Below are 15,603 nucleotides of genomic sequence, written 5' to 3' on the forward strand. Positions count from 1 at the left end.
TTTGCAAACCAACATCTTTATATAAAAGTTTCAAGCATTTAAACAGATAATTTTTTTAGGAAGTTTAATTTCAATTATTTGATATCCTTTTTTAAACATTTTATTGATACCATCTTCATTTTCAAATACGAGCCTTTATCTTCTGTAGCACTATCTTGCTCTTAAGAACACTGCTACTCTGAGTATTTGCCTCAGCAAATACAGTTATTCTACAGAGAAATTTTCCTAAGGACACAACCATAGAGTATTAGCTAGAAGAAATCACATATAATGATTTTCTTTGAAGTTTGTTTCTGAATTTCATAGGTTCACCCTAATATTTGTGGGTATAAGGGTATATAGAGTGGGGTTTTTTAGAATAAAAAGTATACATGAAAATCTATTAAAGACTAAAGTGTTTCTATAACATAGTTCTTAAATTTTTTTTTCAACGTTTATTTATTTTTGGGACAGAAAGAGACAGAGCATGAACGGGGAAGGGGCAGAGAGAGAGGGAGACACAGAATCGGAAACAGGCTCCAGGCTCTGAGCCATCAGCCCAGAGCCCGACACGGGGCTCGAACTCACGGACCGCGAGATCGTGACCTGGCTGAAGTCGGACGCTCAACTGACTGTGCCACCCAGGCGCCCATCTATAACATAGTTTTTATTAAACCTTCTCTGTTAATTTTCTAACATTAGTATGAACGAGTATACACCCATACAAGATGTTTACTTTAACATAATTATACAGTAAAACCTGGGATTGTGAGTAACTTGTTATGCAAGTGTTCTGCAAGACAAATAAACATTTCTAATAAATTTTAACTTGATAAACAAGCAATGTCTTGCAATACAAGTGGTATGTGATGCTGAATGTTACATGATCACAAACTAACCCAACGGTTCTTGAAATTCGCTTTGATATACAAATGCTGTGGATTATAAGCATTTGTCCGGAATGAATTATACTTACAACCAAGGTTTTACTATATCTTGAAAGTTATGAAATAAGATTATATCAGATCTTTCCTCTTTTTCTTGACCCACAGGTCTTAATTCTTCAACTTGAAAGACCTTATAACTTGGGCAGCTTTTTTTTTTTCTTTTTTCCTCCCTCTTTCTCTCTCCCTATGAGACTGCCTGAGTGAAGCTGTTATGTTAAATGCTTTCACAGTTAAAGAGCAGATTCAGCAGATGCACTTTTTCAGGCTGAACCTCAGGCCATCCAAATGGTCTACCCTTCTGCAAGTGAACAGTACGATTTCCAAGTTAAGATAACACTTAGGCTCAATTCCATTCACCTTCTTAAAACTATGAGGATCCTTGCTACAATAGAGTTTATCTAAAGCAATTCTGTTTGTGAACCGCTATTGCTGACATCACCAGTGTATAATATCCTGTCACTCTGCCATCTGTTTATTTAGATCCAAACACATCATGACTACATAATGCAAGCTCATTCTCACTGACAGGAAAAGGACTCCATCTGGCCTGAACAATATAACTTTAATCAGTGATAATGATAATTATTATTAAAAACCTACTGGAGCTCTTTTGTACAATGCTAATAAATCTAATTTGATTTATACCAGCGGAAATTAGAAAGGGCTGTGAGACAAAATGGGAAGCAGTGAAAACTTTGAGTACAAACTTTTTATGAGAAAGTAACTAATGTTAATATATTTCTTTAGATGTGTTAAAATATTTTAAATCGACCCATTAAGTGGTCTGTTATTTAAAGATATCTGAAACAGAGGATGATCATCTACTATTTAATCTATGACTTCTTTAATTGTGTTAGTGGTCAATGAAATATTTAGTTGTGTTCACTGTGACCAGAACACTATTATAGCTGTGGGGGGCGGGGGGGAGCGAAGCAACATTATTTTAATACACTCAGTATTCCTCATTTATTGAATTATATATTTTCTACCTTCTTATTCTTGTAGTTTTGATATACCACCGAAGACTTTTGCCTGGATCCAATACAAAAAGGAATATTACTAGAAATTAGGTTTATGGTTCTTGACAAAGTATCATGGCAAGGCCCACCTAGCTGTAAACAAATGATATAGTGTGCCACCCCAGCCAGACACACACAAAGTTTAAACAATTTAACCTTGACTATCATGCTGTTAGGAAATTTTGTTTGGCAGTTTCCATTTTTCATTCATATTTAAATAGAAATATGTATTACTGCTGTAAAAGGAAGCTAACAACATCAGCCTCCTTACTGAGATTTTACTCAGTCATATATTCCCTTCACTCCTTTTGGAAACCAAGAGAAAGAGGGTCACTTGGCACACACATTCCAGAATTCTATTACTACACGTGTGTTGGAGGGCCATGACCTACGTGTGCTTCCACAAATGGTTTCTCATTCTGGCTCGCCCTTCATTTGACTGTCTTTGACCCTCTGGAATCTGCCCCCACATTCAGTTCAACCTTGGGCAGTATATGGCAATTGGGCAAATACTATACTATTTTCACTAAGTTGTTCCAATTAAGTATCAAAATATCTGGCCAAAATCGGATTGGAGGTATTCCCAAATTAATATATTTGCCATACTCTCACGCCTGCAACCTTAGTTTGATTCTTCTAGACAACTGGGTAGTGTAGTTTTATGGACTAATGTGTTTAATATGCTTTAAAATATGCTTTTAGATTTTTCTTTCCAACATTTCTGCTGCACACAAATGTCAAAAAATGAGAAGGGAGACAAGGGGTTTTCTGAGTAATTACCTATCTAGGTTAGCAAAACAAAACAAAACAAAACTACATACTTTTTTTCTCTACCTTCCTTCCAACTATTTATCCAAAAGTATTTTTTCAGTTCCTTCTATACCTGTGTGTTAGGAACCATGTAAAGTATTGAAACAGACATGGTTACTTCTCTAATAAGAGTTTAGAATTAATTCAGCATTATTTTAAAGGGAAAGGATTTTGATTAGTCTGTATCTAACATTCACCTTCTATGGGGTTTAAGGAAAGAAGCCAACAAATCTAAATTTTTAACAGTCCTCTAGCTCAGGAAAGAAGAGTTGGATGGGGTCAGGTTGAGCTGGGCCATTTCCAAGTTAATGCCTGGTGGCTTGGAAGTCCACTCCATTCCTTATAGGGTAATTTATCTATATGACATCTAAAATGAGATCAGGGGAGAGCACTTCAGTGGAGAGGATAAGTATGGCCCATGACGGATCTCTCCCTTGTCTTTTACAGAAAGAAAAATACTTTTAACTATGGCCCAACATCTTACTGAGAAATTTCTGTCTTCTATTCTCAGATTCTCAGGTATGCAGTGTCTCAGGAGGCCTGATTTCAAGAGGGAAAAAAAAGGCCATGTATTCACTCTTTTAGTGTGTATTAATTTTATAAATCACTTCTCTATGTATTTTAAATTAGAACAGCAGAAAGACGAAATCCATACTAGCCTATGTAAATGGAAGAAATGTTTTGGGGCACTGAAACTTTGCCAGTGCTGTCCAAATATGTCTTATTTCCATGTCTCAGTATGCTACATGATTCTTTTCCATTGTTTATTTCAATAATTCTTTTAAAACTATGTGAGGAAATATGCTACTTAAAAATAAGAATCTGACATTTCCATTCAACTTAGTGATAACAGAGTTATTTAAATTAATATTTCTACCTCCTGTCATTTTGACTCAAAGAAGTGAAATATAAAACAAAACAAAATTTCAGACAAATATTTCTGTCACTTTAGCAACCATTTTAATCTTTTAAAGTAAGTGCTGATTACTGCACATCAGCATTATTTTAATTCACAATCATTTCTGCTTTGACAATGCATTATTCATTGCAGAAGTTAGCAAGTATGACTAAGTTTATCTTTTATGCTTGTCCAGAAGTTATTAAAATGTAGCTTTTGCATTCTTTTTTTTTTTTTTTTGTAGGAACTAGAGTCCCTGAGCCACTTCGATATTTTTAAGAGTCATAAATTCATGTTAGAAGTTTTGCTTGTCTGTAGGACTACCTGACAGTAGAGATGGGATTTAACATGTACCTCTGGACTGCTTTCTGCAAGTAATATGCTAGGAGAGTTGAAGAGTTACAAAACGTGAGGTCACTGGCAACCACAAAAGATTATATCTTCAAACTTCCTGTAGCTAAAGGCAATGCAGTTACATTGCCTGGATTCTTCTTTCAGTCCACTTAAAAAAACTGGCAGTCTTGACCTCTTAAAATTTCTTTTACTGGGGAAAGAGTGAGAGAATAGTATCGTTTTCATGATCCCATAATTCAGAAAGGGAAGTGGAACATTTATTGCAAGTCTACACTAAACTAGTCCCTATTCTTGAATGGATGATAAAAAGATGAATAAATCAGTGTCCTGCCCTCAAGGAGCTTTCAGGGACCAGGAAATAAGTAGAAAAATGGGCAAATAGTCATGATAATCATAATACTTGCTAAAATAGAAGTATATATAAAATGGAGAGGATGGATTTGAAAAAGGCTCCATGGAGAGTAGGCTTGAATTTCTACTTTGTGAGTAGATAAAGGGAAGAAAGTTCCAGGCTGAATAATTAACCTAAGCAATGACACAGAGGCATGGGTGCACACAACTGTTTGGGGCCATAATGAATAGTTTATAGTCCTTTGAGCTGTTTGCATTAGGACAGCATCTGGAGTGGAAGCTTACAAAGTATCTCGAAAGTCTTCTGAATAGGTTAGAGTTTACTCTGCGAAAGTGTCGTGGAGTTGGTCAAAGTTTTTAAACACTGAAATTATGTGGTTTGATCTGCATGGTAGAAGAGACTTTCAGGTTATGGTTCCCAAAATTAGTGTTGAGATTTGAGAACTTGTGCAAGGTGCTGATTTTACAGTCTAGGAGAGGGAGGGACAGGAATTCGTATTTAAAAAAAAAAGCAATCCCAGGGGTTCTGATGATGAAGATTCCACATGAGTAAGTATGGATAAGAAATAATGGTTTGGCATGTAATTCCAAACATCATAGCCAAATTTTGAGACAAAAAATTAAGTGCTAGATCTGATCAGATGCTTGGTAACCAAACTTATAGGATTAAATGGTGTAAACATGTAGCAGTCTCTCACTTCCCAGTGTTCACTCCTTGATTTGTGGATACATTTCCATCAGGTTGCATTTTTACCCCAGCAGTCCTAAAAAACACATAACTTTTTTTCAAATTTAAATTATTATAAAGCACCCTGTTGATAGTAAAGTCTCAACAGGATTCCAGCAAATAATATATTGGCATCATTATTTAATGATATTACTGAATTGCTCTTTTTTTTTTTTAATCGGAAGTTAATATTGGGCTTGTTCTTATCTGACAACTCTCATTGTCATGTGTGTTTATTTGGTCCCACAATTTCGTTATGTAAATGACTTTACAGTTTTCTTCCAATTTCAATTCAATCTTCCTATCTTGCCCATGATTTTCAAGTTAATTACTGAATGAAAGCTTTAAGTTCTATACACTTGCTATTCAAAACAAAGATGGGCAAGTATTTTCACTAACTAGGAAGACAAAGTTAAAGTAAAAATATATATGGGTGGAATTTTTCATCTAGCAATAAATTAAGTCAAGAGTTAGAATTTTAAATTATGTTAAGTAATCACTGGATTGGAAAAGTAGGTAATGTCAACATCATTAAACTTGTTTTTTTTTTTTTCTACAAGTGCCATCATGTTATACAGTCAAGCAACCTATAGTCCAAGGATTTAGACTAGCCTACATACTCATATGATCAAGATTAATTTTGAACAGAAGTGTAAAATACATCAAGCTCAGTATGAGATACTTCTATCCACCCTCTTCTCAAGGATTCAACTCCCCACTGCTGATCTGTAACTTCCAGAGCACACAGTATCTGTCCCCAGCACTAACTCAGATACGATTACAGACAGATGGCTAATGAACTGACCAGTTATCAGGCACACAGAATTGTGCAAAAGTTTTAAGTATTGAGCCTGTTTAGCAAATCTTCATTTTTCCTGAAGCCTTCGGTAAACATAAATCAATCTAGGGGAGAAATCATAATGGCAGACATCTCATGTACAGATAGAAGCTGGAAGGGTGGGGTGGGGTGGGATAGACATTCCAAGAGTGTCTATTTAAAACCTCTTAACCATGCATGGGGGCAACTGGCTACTCTATCAGCATGTTGACTTTAGGTGTGCTTCCATGTATTAAGTAGAATGTAGATCTGCACAAATTTCAGTCAAAAGGAAATTTGATGAGAATCTATTACGAACTTAATATTATTGATCATCACTCACATTTATAGTCTTACATGATTATAAGTTACTGATAGAAGTAATGGCATACATGTGCCAAAATAAAATGCACATTAATAGACTAAAGGGATTATATTTCCCATTGAATGGAAAGATCTGATATAATATCTATATTACTGTTCTGTAAACTTTATACTTCTAGCACACCTTCACAATTCTTTAGGCTACTGTAATCAATAGAAAAGAACTTAAAAAAGAATAATAGTAAAGGGGCCCAAATGGTTTCCCAAATGTATCAACAATACAAAATGACTCAAATTATAAGGAAAGGTTAAATTTTTCCTGAAAAACTATTTCATACTATTACATATTGATACATTTAAATATTTCATATATCATACTCATATTTCATATTTCTTCCAAATCATGTAATTAGAAAGCATTAATTATCATTGTTTACAGTCGTTAGCACAGAGCAGAACACAGGAATTCTACCTACTGTGGAACAGAATTAGTTCTAATCAATGTCAAATACATTTCTAAACACAAATAAGGGGTCTGAACAAACTGGAAAACCTTACCAGCAGAATTAAAGAATAAATTAACATGTGTCTGCTGTTTTCAATCAACAGTAATAATTACAGGTATGTTTATTAGCATTTAAGGTGAACCAGCAAAGGCCATCAAGAGCATCCATGATTATAGTCTACCTAGATTATACCCCTTTGGAAGTCGACAGTGCAAAACCTGTTCAGCTCTAAGTGGTGGTGGTCCTCCTGGAATATCTAAGTTTTTATATATATTAGTTCTGTTAATCCTCATATAACACTAATAGGCTGACACCTTCCAAAATTTGTATCTCCAGTCCTGACCATGTGGGGTATAGGCTTATGCTTCAAACTGCTTCTAAAACATTTCTACCTGTATAATTAGCAGACATGCAAACATTTACATGTCCAAAATGTAATCCTTCAACTTCCCAACCCAGAAAAATCCTTTAAAGCCTTCTTAAATCAGTCAGTCATAACAATACTTCTTCATGTCAATCAATCCTTTCAGAATTTCATGTTGAAAAAGTCGGACTCATCCTCAGCTCAAACTCAAAATCATTATCATATCCAGTTAACACTCACTTCAAAATACAGCTAAGCCCAATCATTTCCCATCACCCTTACCACTAAGCCACAATTGTCTCCTGCTTGCATTAATGCAACAACCTCCTAACTTGTGTCCTAGCTTCTACCCTGGCCTCTATATAATCTCTTCTCAATATATTAACCAGAGGAATCTTCTTAGACATACCAGATCAAATTCCAATAACTTCCCATCTCAAAGTAAAAAAGACAAAGTGCTTCTAATGGTCTGGAAGGCTGTATGATATTTGGCCTTCTCCATGTATTCATAACCTTACTTCCTATTATGTTCTTCCTGGATCACTCCTCTGAGCACTCTCATCTGCTGTTCCCAGGATGTACAAGGTGCACTCTCTACTTAGGGCCCTCCCATGCCCTCTCCCTGAGCCTCTCTTTCTCTGATAGGCTACAGTCACATGGTTCATCTGCTTACTTGCTTTTCTTAGATGCCACCTCCCAATGAGGTCTTCTCTGACCCACACTGATTTGCTATATTTTATTTATTTTTTAATGTTTATTTTAATTAATTAATTTAATTAATGTTTTTATTTTATTTTTTATTTTTCATTTTAATGTTTATTTATTTTGAGAGGGAGACAGAGACACAGCAAGCAGGGGAGGGCCATAGAGAGAGGAAGACACAGAATCCAAAGCAGGCTTCAGGCTCTAGGCTGTCAGCACCAAGCCCGATGCAGGGCTCCAACTCAAAAACTGTGAGATCATGACCTGAGCCAAAGTCGGACACTCAACCAACTGAGCCACCCACATGCCCCTAGATTTTATTTCTAATACATGTTTGACTTAGAAATGTTATAAAGTGCAGAAGAATATAAAAGAAGAAAATAAAAATCATTTATAAACTTTGTATTTTGGTGTTTTTCATTTTTTGATGTATAGTAATACTGTTTTCTGAATAGTATAATAGTCTGTCTAGTTTTGTGACCTGCTGCTTTCACATTATATTTTATCCTAAACATTATCAGGTTATATTATGTAGATGCAATTTTTTTTTGGTCAATTTGCCTCCCATTAGATAGCCATACCATAATCCAATTAACCATTTGCTTTATGGAATATTTTGCCAGTACATGAAGAAAACCAATAAATATTTTTAAATGAAAATATACATTAAGAAAATATCACTAATTTCATATCATACTATTAAGAAGATTTGTAGCTCATGGAAGGTTGATTTGAATATCAGAAAGAACGTGACCATGCCATTCTTTATGTCCTTCTGGAAAACACTGATGGCATCTGGAACACTTGTGTAGGTTTGTAGACAACTGGCACATGCATCAACATTTGATAAAGGAATGGGCTGGCCTAGACTGATGTGCTGATACTAGGAGTCTACCAAAGGTCTCTGTACATATCCATCATGTTTGACTCTTTAATCACTGAGTTACACAAAACAATTGAAATATGCTTACCACATCTGCAAATGACAACATCAGGCAGGGGTAGCAATTGTTCATACATAGGATAACTATTCAGATTTTAAAAAGCACTTGGTGGGGCACCTGGGTGGCTCAGTCGGTTGAGCAACCAACTTTGACTCTGGTCATGATTTAACAGTTGGTGAGTTCAAACTCCATGGGTTTAAGCCCCATGTTGGGCTCTGTGCTGACAGCACGAAGTCTGCTTTAGATTCTCTGTCTCTCTGCCCCTCTCCCACTCACACACTCTCTACCTCTCAAAAATAAAGAAACGTTAAAAACACTTCTAAAAATAAAAAAAAAAAAGCACTTGGTTAGCGAAATGAAGAGCCAAAAGTAACAATATAAAATTTAACAGGATCAATGTAAATTTCTGCATTTGTGGTTCTAAATGAGTATTTCATGTAAATATCAACAGCTATGCACACATACAGGATCTATCCGTCATGAGACAGGTTAGAATTTCAGTTCTCACTCTGGTTTTAGAACTGTTTCATTCCTCAGGTAGATAAGTTAACTTTTCTGACTCTTTTGTTTTTAATTTTTTATTTAAGTGTTTATCTTGTACATGGAGGTTCACACTGTGCTGCATACTCAAATTTAGACATCGTTACCGATATCATCAATCTCACCATTTATTGAGCATTTTCTACATTCTAGCTTGTAGACAAAGTGCTTTACACTTAGTATCTCATTGAATTTACACAACAGTATAGTGTAAGTACTATTATTTGTCTCATTTTATAGGTAAGAAAACAGAAGTGTAAGTGGAACCGAAAACTTGTCTCTTTATATCATGCCGGGCTTATTTTACATAGCACATTTGCTTGTCAGAAATTTTTGTTTTTGTACATTTTTAAAAATTTAATTCACATTTACTTTGATTCTATTACTTGCTTATTAAGGTTTATCAGTAAATGGGGCTAAAATAACTGCCAGTTAAATATAAACACATTTTAGTAATTAGCATTTATAATTGTGATAGGAAATTATAGCCTGTGGTTTAGGGAAGATAAAATACTTGAAAGTATTGTGTGCATAACCAAATTACAATATTGCTGTTCACTGCTTTAACTGTTCACATAAGTGCTGGTAAAAAGCAGAAAACATAAACTTTGAAATCATTATTTATCTGCATTCAGTCTCCATTATTTATAATTGGTAGGATCTTGAGTAAGGAACTTTACCTAAGAGCTGACTTTCTTTATTAATAAAATATAGATGATGATACTTCCTGTATATGCTAGGGCTGATTAAGAGGAATAACATATGTAAAACACCTGGCATGTAATATACATCAATCAATGCTAGTTCCTTTTTCCCTCCCTCAAAATATTGTATTTAAAAACATTAAAGAACAACAAAGAGAGACAAAGAAATGTAGACAGTCAGCAGAAGTGATATGGCAGACAAATCAAGTAATCTGGAGACAGAAGTGTTTATGCAGACAGAGTTGAAATGATCAGTAAAGCATCATAGTCAAGTAATAGGAAAGGGGGAGGCTGTAATGTCTTAGAAACTTTGACAGGCTTGGCAGAAAGGGACAAGTGGGTTTCAGAGGTCTCTGCATGCTTTGGCAAAGCTTGAGAAGCCGCAGTCTCAGCAGGAATGCTACTAATAATCTAAGTACAGTGAAAGCTCATTCTGCTACTGGGATATCACATTCTTGTACCTTTCGGCCTAGTGTACGTGGAAGGAGGAAAAGAGGGCAGATAATATTTCAAGGTATGTGACAGAAAAGAAGAGAGGAACCCATGGTGAAACGGTATTTGAATTGCTGGAGAGGATTAGATGTCATCGATGCTGGGATCCCTGCCCATTCCATGACCCTCATCTGTGAGACTGCTAGTCAGAGGTGCTAAGGGATCCCTGAGGAACTGTAACCACCATGTTTTCAGTATGTGAGTGGTGTCACATTTAAGGGGCATGGGTCAGCAGCTGACATTCAACCACAAGAACTTTACTTGTCTCAGAGGACATTAAATGGGATCCAAAGCACTGCCCGTGGCAACAGTTCCAAACCTTTTCTTAATTCTCACTTTTCTCACGCTACTTTCAGCCTCTGATTCACCACAGGCTACCCCCTGCCCAAGGAAGCTCACTAGCTCTCTCTCCTGCCTTTCCGCCATCACCAAGCATTCACAATCTCCTCTCTTCCATTCTATCACTTTCATGTCATTGGTTTGACTTAGCCATTCTCCCTAAATACTTTTATTTCATTCAGCTCTCTCGTTAAAAAAATTTCTGTCCATCTTAGCATACTAAGTGTGGATTCCAACATTCTAGGAAGACTGTGTGTGTGTGTGTGTGTGTGTGTGTGTGTGTGTAGACTTGATGGACAGTTTGGTCCAGAGGGGTAAAGAGATCAGGCTGGCAGATATGTAATGTTTGAGCAGATATGGAAGAAAGACCATGAACATTCTCACATTTGTTGTTTTTTAATCCTGTCAGAGTAGTTGTTACTTGAAAGGCAATGTATTGGTTCTATTTCACTATGAGCATAAAAAATTCCCAATATCTATGTGTGGCATGGTCTCCATAAGCAGCCTGTTTTCATCTGGCTTCCATTTGTCAGATCCAAGAATAGATCTATCTCCTCTATGAATTAATAAGTAATGGGTATTATCACAGGAAAACTGAAATGGATAAAATTATAACAAGCTCCTCAAGGGAAAAAAAAACATTTATTTTCCACAGTTCCTAACAGCACTAAAAACACAGTAGACTTCCCAGATCCAATAGCCCTGCATTTTCTTTACTAAGAGGCCAGTATCTTCACACTATAGTGCTAACCCAGCTTCTTCCACCTTGAGTCAGTTTTGAAAGGTCTTATAATGTCTGTGGCTTGAGACTTTATAATTATGGCTGGCACCATTAATCTTGTAGCCTCTCTTTCTTATTATATCTGAGATTGAGACTGAGTTTCTGTTACAGATTGCTAGCCTGTAGCAGTCAGTTGGGGAGATGAGACATCCCTGAGACAGATAACAAAGAAAAATGGGTAACAAGTTGGGGAAGATTAGGTAGCTCCGTGGCACTGTATTAAACAAACTCTTTTGAGGTATCAGCCAGAAGTCTCATTTTATGTCCCTACTATTATTTCATCCACCAAAGGGATTTAGCTGTGTGTGTGTGTGTGTGTGTGTGTGTGCGCGCGTGTGTGTGTGTGCGCGCGCGTATGTGTATCTCCCTCAAGTCCTCCCACTTAAAATAAAAACAACCACATTAACAAATAGGCATACTCCTAAAATGCCACCACAAGCCTAAGGAATGAAATGTGATTTTAAAATTGATGAAGGTTATAAGAAAGTGACCCAAAAGGCATTAGAGTAAGTAATAAGCCTAAAATGTCTTGATGTAAAATGTTTTCATTAATCTGCCTTTGAAGTTCACACACAAAAGCTAAAATTCAAGAACAATGGATTTATAACATATTTTTGAAAAAAAAAAAGATTCCATCAACCAGGTATTTCAATGGCATTTCTTACTGATGTACTACTAGACTGATCTGGAAACTGAGTTATTTAAAGAAAAAGAGATAAGTGATTTGCAAGCCCCTGCATATATATCTGTTGTATTCTATCACAAAATGATTTAGCCTTAAATATTAGCCTCACTACCTATCAATCTGCCCCTAGTTCTCTGTTTTCTAAAAAAATATATTGTTAGTCTTGTAACCATCTGAAATATCAACCTCAAGGTAGAATCAAAGTCCTTATGAACTAGCATATTAAAGAGTTAGTCATAGCTTAGACAGAATGCATTTTTATTATATAGTGGGAATTGTTCTAGGTGATTTATTTCCCATGAAAACCTTAGGAGGAAAATGCTACTACAGATGAGGAAGCTGAGGACAGAGAAATTTAATAACTTGTCCAAGGTCACACAGAATGGGACAGGCCTGAAATAGTCCAGAGATCTGAGCCAGAATCCATGTTCTTCACCAATATAATCAGGTATCTAGTTTACTTTAACAGATATAAGAAAAGAACAGTCATGTGGGACAGAGAAGGACCGAACACACAAAATGAATTAAAATACTCATAGGCAGACAAACTTTATGTCAGAACAAAGCCCTGTTTCTTACAGATTTAGTATAAATACTGGTAAGTTCAGTGGATTTTAGGAGGTAAAGAAAATGTTAGGCAATAATGTTAAATGAGATCATTAACACAGATACTTATTCAAAGTCACCTAGGGAATGACATACATGGTGTTTAAAAAAAAAGACTCAGGGTCACTTGCCAAAATCATTAACGTATGTGGGCAATGACTAGTAGTTAGCAAATGACCTAAATGGGCAGGGTGGAGGGTATTATAGACAGATGCCAAGAACATTAAGAATGGGTGTCCTTAACCACACAGCTCCCCATGCCCACAAAATTATAGATGTATTTGCTTATAAATGACGATGCGAAGCTAAGAGAAGGCTGATCACAGTTCCCAGTTTTAGGCTATAATACAGAATAAGAAGTGTCTTCATAGTGTTTAATTATAAACACTAAAACTGATAACAACAAATATTTACGGAACACTTATGTGCTAGGATGTTTTTAACATTTTCATGTATTATCCCAATTCACTGCAATGTAAGAAAAATGAAGGATAAAGGGGCTAAATTAGACAGAAGACACTTTGAAGTCAAGATTAGAACTTATGTAGAATCCATATCCCGAACTCAACCACTAGGCTACCCTTTGAAGCAAAGAAACAGAAGAGTAACTGCAAAGACGATACAGATGCAGGGGCTTTGCCCTGCAGTGGGGTCAGGCAAAAGGTTTCGGTAGGGAGGAAGACAAGAGGGGAGAGGAAGAACAAGGAAATCTATGGTTTCTCTCTCTCTGATTGCCCACTTACATATTTTAAAGTAACATATATTTATACTTATTGTAAGTTAATTCAGTAATAATGTAAATTAATCCTGAAATAATGTTTTGGGTCACCCCCTCCCCCATAAAATGTTTGTGTTTACTGTATGGATTAATGGAAATGATTGACTATTTCATGAGAATGTTACAAAACTGCATGACCTTAATTTATCTTTTTCTACTGAATCAAACCAAGCAGAGCTCTGTCAATTCTACACCTCTAAGGACCCTTAGATATTTGTTTATTCTGCTAGAAATGCACAACAAATCTTTGCAATAAAATATTTGATATTTAAAATTTTTCAACTTAATGAAATTTAGAAATGAAGTGATGGGTATCCAACACTCCATCATTTGTAAAAACGTTTAGTTTTATTATTGACTTATTTTCTAGTAAAGCAAGTTTCTTTATCCTGAAAAATTCACTTTGGCATGTGGTAACTAGTAATATTAACTACTGACAAAGTAACTAGTAACTTAGCAAACAGGTAACTAGTTTAATGATGTATTCTCCTTCTTGAGTACAGTTTAAAATGATTCTATAGAAAAATATTTTGAAAAAAACTACTAGATCAAAATTTTTATTTAATAAAGTATAAGGAGGGAGGAGAACTAAAGTATGTGGGACATCTAATTTTGAGATGACTTTAACTTTGTGCATTTTTTAATCAAGCTTTAAAACATTTATTTCTATTATGCTTAAAGAAGAACTTTAAGAGAAATATTACTGCATAATTTCCTTTCCATTTTTTTTCTTCCTTGCATAGAAAGAGCACCTAGAATTGCCAAAAGATTCACCTCCAAATAGAACATAATGTGTTCTTGCCAGGCAGCAAAGAATTAAATAAAGGTTGCATATGGCTACTTGCAATAATCTAGACATGAAAGATTGAAAAGTGAATTAGCAGCTTGACCTCCTTATTCATTTTTCCCCAGCTACCTGTGGAGATACCAATTCCCCTGCTCTGACTCTCCAGTGTAACCATCTTTGCTCCGAACTTTGAAATAAAAATGGCTTAGCAGGAGGACACCAATAAGAGAGGGAGGACATATGTAAAACTTCTTTGGAAATGTAACTGACTGGGAAACTGGAATAGACGATTTTCAGTTCCTTGTAAACGTCCTCCTTTCACTTCCTAGCTTCTCTAAGTGATGACAAATTATAGAAGAAAAAGAAAAATAGTAAGCTCTTTAAATTTTACTTAATTGTGTAACTAAGTTCCACAAAACCACTTCCATTAGTAAATGGAAATAAATATGTGAGTGGTAATCAAACCTATGAATGAGCATTGCAAAACAAGCCACAGACACATGCATAGTCACTCTTAACCCATTTTAAAGTAAACAAACAAGAGAAAAATAGAAGAGGGTGATATTGAATGGATTCAGCATAATTTTCATTCAATTTTACATAGCTGCTTTAAACACCAAATATAAAATCAGGGTTTTATGTTCACAAATCAGCTATGGAATGATTTCACTCATATGTATAATTTAAGAAACAAAGCAAATGAGTAAAGGGGAAAAAAGAGAGGCAAACCGAGAAACAGACTTTATAGAGAACAAACTGGTGGATACCAGATGGGACACGGGTGAGGGGGTGGGCTAGACAGGTGGTGGGGATTAAGGAGGGTACTTGTTGTGATGAGCACTTGGTAATGTATGGAAATGTTAAATTATTATAGTATACACCTGAAACTAATAGAACACTGTATGTTAACTAATTGGAATTAAAATTTAAAAAAAATCAACTATGGAATGTTTTACAAATCTCTTTTACATTAATCAGATACTTGTTATTTGAATCAATGAGTTTCTTCCTTTGTGAAAATTTAAGTCAGTTTTACCAATCTATCATTTCAACACCTACAGCTAATTCTGCCAGGTTTAGAATTATTTGCACAGCCTCATACAGCAGGATGACTTAAAACTCTGGGGGTACCTGGGTGACTCAGTCATT

The 15,603-nt window shown here is 35.5% G+C and overlaps 1 protein-coding gene across 6 annotated transcripts in view; it reads right to left on the reverse strand.

The window, feature by feature from the left end:
• ERBB4 (erb-b2 receptor tyrosine kinase 4) overlaps positions 1-15,603 on the reverse strand; it is a 1,166,318-nt gene that overhangs the window by 358,098 nt on the left and 792,617 nt on the right. The gene's annotated exons all lie outside the window — the stretch shown is intronic.

The sequence above is a fragment of the Herpailurus yagouaroundi genome, unplaced genomic scaffold, assembly GCF_014898765.1.
Source record: "Herpailurus yagouaroundi ecotype Mexico unplaced genomic scaffold, PumYag 140, whole genome shotgun sequence".
Lineage (NCBI taxonomy): Eukaryota > Metazoa > Chordata > Mammalia > Carnivora > Felidae > Herpailurus > Herpailurus yagouaroundi.